This window comes from Limulus polyphemus, unplaced genomic scaffold, assembly GCF_000517525.1.
Source record: "Limulus polyphemus unplaced genomic scaffold, Limulus_polyphemus-2.1.2 Scaffold878, whole genome shotgun sequence".
In the NCBI taxonomy this organism is placed as follows: domain Eukaryota; kingdom Metazoa; phylum Arthropoda; class Merostomata; order Xiphosura; family Limulidae; genus Limulus; species Limulus polyphemus.
The window spans coordinates 363,195-367,449 of record NW_013666488.1 but is presented as its reverse complement, the minus strand read 5'-3'; positions in this window follow the sequence as shown (position 1 = coordinate 367,449).

The following is a 4,255-nucleotide window of genomic DNA, read 5'->3' as shown; positions in this document are numbered from 1 at the left end:
AGAAGAAGAAGAAAGAAAGAAAAACAGTATGTCTCTTTGTGGAAATTTTTGTATAAGTATTTTGTAATACATTAATTTAGAATTATCTTTTGTTGTATATAACTCAATTTAAGGTATTTTATTGTTTTTCTGTGTTAATAAAAAAGACCTATGACGTTTTACTGGTAATTTCCTATTGCATGTTTACGATTATTCTAAATCTTAATTTTTACATATTTTTTAGTTTTCAAAGCTCGACCCAGATTTTCTATTTTCACGATGACACGTAGGTATGATTTAGTTACGAATGAGAGATTCACGCTTTTATTTCGATCTTTTTTATGTATGGTTCATGTTTAGTGATATTTCATCTTTGAAAGACAAGTTTCGGCCAACAACCTTGAGACATCTAAGAACACCACTGGTCGTAGTGATTTATATTAAGCAAAATGAAGGTCGGAACACAAACTTATAAAAAAAAAACAGGAATTTTTCTATTGAATTTTTTCAGGTTTTTATTATCTTACTGAAACCACATTTCGTTTCATTTGTAGGTTGGGAGATTTTATTTAGTAAAAAATAGACGTGATAAGCTTTCTGATATTACGTTTTTATTTATTTTTCTTTTAGAGAAGAAGAAGCAGAATGAGCATGTAAGCCTTTGCGGAAGAACATGTATTAAATTTCATATTCTCGATAACTTGAGGCACGTGTTGGTGACAGCCGTGATGGATGTTGAGTTACTTCCTTTGAAGCTTATTGCTAACTGCCACAAGCAACACATGATTGGTTAGTGACGGCATCATTGTTGTCCAATGGAAAAGGTTCTCGATGGTTTACTGCGGTTAGCTACAGTAAAGTTATAGCTGCTATCAGTTTCAAAGAGTTTTAATTTTTATTCATTGTTTAAATTTTTTTACACAAAAATGCAAACTATTTGTGCCAAGAGTAAATATCTAATAGGATGGTGACTTTAGGTAATTTCTATCTATTTTGAAGACGCTGTTCACAAATTGTATACAGGAAACGTATGGGTTACCGTTACAATACCAAATCGAAGGGTAAATTAATGTTATTTACTATATTTGCAGCCATGGTACAACAGAAAGTTGACTATTCACCATTTGACAGTGTGATATTTTCCCATATCACAACACCTATGAGAGAAGACTGAAGAGGATATTTATGTGAATATGAATCTCAATATTTAACTAATCTATATAGAGTTAGAACTGAATAATATGATTAAATAGAAAATAATCTCATTAAGTAATCAGCATTGTATTAAACAGATTTTGTTAGAGAGTGTCAGTTTCTTTTCTGTTGTCGCTACGTTTTCTGGTAGATAGTTTTACTAAGCTCCATTAAAGAAACTACCTAACATACAATTTACTAACATTTTTGTCTTGTTTTTGTTCACAGAATCTACAAGAAATTTTGTAGAAAATATATTGGACTTTCTAGAAAATATTATCATTAATTAGTGTTAACTTCCGATCAGATCATGTTATGTACTTAATGGGAAACTAATAATCAAAATGTTAATGAGTATAGCTAATTAAATAAATGTTTATACGTTCTTCCTCACAAAGATTATAATCCATTGTTTCTTCAGTTGGTACCCTCGCTGTTAACGATGTTTTCGGCCATAATCCCAATTTAACTCGGTCGATAAACACGTGGGAGTAAATAGCAACTACCGATTTTATCCACATGTCTTCTCTTTCCACAATTTAAATTTTCGCAACATGTGAATTCTGTGGTGATTCATTCTGCTTCTCCGAAACTGAAAAGTCTCGCCTACATATTGAATCTCACATTTACTGCAGATAACCTAGTAATCAACATGTTTAGTGCCGCAAACCGTTATTAGTAGTAATAAACGTTTTGTTTATAGTGCAGCTAGTGAATGTATTGTTACAAATTATGTGATCACATAAGAAGTGGCAATGAAAAGTGGTTAAGAAATGTAAATAAAAAAGAAAAAATTACCATTGATGGTTATTATTATGTAGACCACCATCAGATCTAAGCTGAACTAGTCACGTTACTACTGTTAGACCCCGGGTCACTATTACTAATCTAAGTATTGGGGTCCGTAAACTCACTTTTCACAGTCATCACGGTACCTAAATAAACTTCAGTGGCCGTGTTTAACCGTGAGATACCCGAGTTCTAACTGTTCTATTAGGTACTAACTTTTCTACTTGATAGTATTCAGCTAGACACTCACTAGATATTGCTAAATGTTTTATTAAACAGTCCAACATAAAACTAAAATCTTAAACCATTTCACGATAAAGTGTATTTCATCTTATGCAGAATATATGTCTCAACAATGTTTCGGTGTTATATTTTTGTTTTGTAATTAAGCATAAAGCTACACAATGAGTTATCTGTGCTCTGCCCACCACGGGTATCGAAACCCGGATTCTAGCTTTGTAAGTCCGCAGACACACCGCTGTGCCACTGGGAGATATATCATTTTTACCTCACGTTTCGTCTTTTTTACGAGCTTTATTTGTATGATAATTAGGTAAGTAAACACGATAAACAGCAACTGATTTTGGGTACATTTATTTTCGATTTTTATTTTATTAACATACACGTACTTAATTATTATATGATTTAAGTTGTTACATGATTTTGTTTTTACAATTTTAACTTAATCATGAACCACTATAGTGGTTTATAATAGGAATAGCACAGGAATTTGCTCAAAACTCTAATAGAACGTTGGGGCAAAAACCACTTTAAAAAGCAGACTTATTCTTGAAATAACTCTCAAAGCCTCCCTTTTCAATAGTTAAGCAAAATAATTGATTTCACGATTGTATACAAAATCAAAATATGCCCATTTTTTTCATATTGTTATTATTGTTTAACAAATCTACAGCAAAATCGGCTGGGTATTTTGCAACAAAACCTAGGCAGATATGCTATATGAGGAGCTGCAGATGTCCATGACCTATTTCAAAGTTGGTTATATTTTCATTGACAGTTGATCTACGTGAGTATAAATACATAATAGATGCGATGTTGTTCTGAGTGACTGCTTTTGTACTTGACTCGGGTTTCGCGTTTTTACACGAAACCTCAGGCTAAAAATCACCTGGCTCAGTAAATAATTACTTTAAAAGACACGAAGCTTCCTTTAGAGCGATGTTTTAGACGCATTTATTTTATTTTCAAAGGCTGCTTTTTTGCTGGTAAAATATTTTACGCGCTTTATGGGTGTTGTGTTTTACTCTAAGCATATACTTGCCCAATGTTGTGCATTAAAAAGCTAACATACAAGATAAATAAAGATTTATAATCTAAAAACAGGAACCTCAAAAAAAGTAATCAAACTAGGCTGTATTTACTATAGTGTGGGATTGCACAGGAATTTTGAAAAAAAAAATTGAGAGAGTAGTTGTAAACTTAATTCGACCACCTTTATTTTCTCGTACTGCAAAATTTTCTAAGTTCTTCACTATCCGCCATCAAAAAATCCAGTGTTTTCCTAGCGTGGGTGTTTGTTGGAAACTACAACTCTTGCATTTCCTAGCACATTAATTGGAAGTTGCCACGTGAAAGATTCCTGATTTTGCTGTTGCCCATCGTTACTCGAGTCGTTATTGTTCATTGTTACTCAAGTTTGCTGTCTCTATGTAGATTTCTGCGACTATATTTCAGCAAGTTTGTAACAGTGGACGATTACCATAGTATATTTTCCTACAATGAGGACGGTGGTGATTTTTTTTACTGTTTCTTATACTTAGCTAAAATCGTGAGTGCGTATTCAGTATTTATTACCACTGCATATAACACTATTTCATATACTATTGCTATTTCTAAATAGTTGGTGTTAACGTAGTGGTTTGTAAATGCTGTCGATCATTGGCGACTTACGATAAGTGTGTCGCTGTTGTCTACTTTGTATGCATTATTCGTGTCGCCTTATTCTAGCCACCACTTGTGCATAGCAGGCTGTTGAAGAACATAAGTATGTGCTATGCAGATCTAATAAGGTAAGCATGTTACTGCGTCTGTTTACATTGCATCAATCTGCGTTGTATTATCTTAGAAGAAATATTATTTCGGTCTGATGAGATTACTTTGTTGCTGCTCGTGTTTTGTTATATAACACTGTGACATTGGTGGAAGCCGGGGATTAAACCTGTGTTGATACAATATTTTCCTTGAAGATTGTCGGTCCTGTGAGAACAACTTTACATTTTAATGGCTGGAGACGGCTTAAATGGGTAATGAAGAAAAACTTTAATATAAGTTT